Source organism: Megalopta genalis, unplaced genomic scaffold (genome assembly GCF_051020955.1).
Source record: "Megalopta genalis isolate 19385.01 unplaced genomic scaffold, iyMegGena1_principal scaffold0074, whole genome shotgun sequence".
Classification (NCBI taxonomy): Eukaryota; Metazoa; Arthropoda; class Insecta; order Hymenoptera; family Halictidae; genus Megalopta; species Megalopta genalis.
Window position 1 is genome coordinate 292,298 of NW_027476143.1, and position 203 is coordinate 292,500.

Sequence of the window (203 nt, forward strand, 5' to 3'; positions counted from 1 at the left end):
TTCTACACGTCAGCAATGATTATGCAGCGTGCTAGGGTGGCGTGTGTTGGTTATTCTTTGCCTATTGGCGTAACTAGGCGGCTGCACATGGTTGGTGCCCGTCTAGCGAAGATAGGCATGTTGCTTGTTGGCGTAGCGGAGCTTCGCCAGCTACGGTAGCGGGTGTCAAGCACCTCACGCAAGCACCGCGGCCGTTCAGCTCC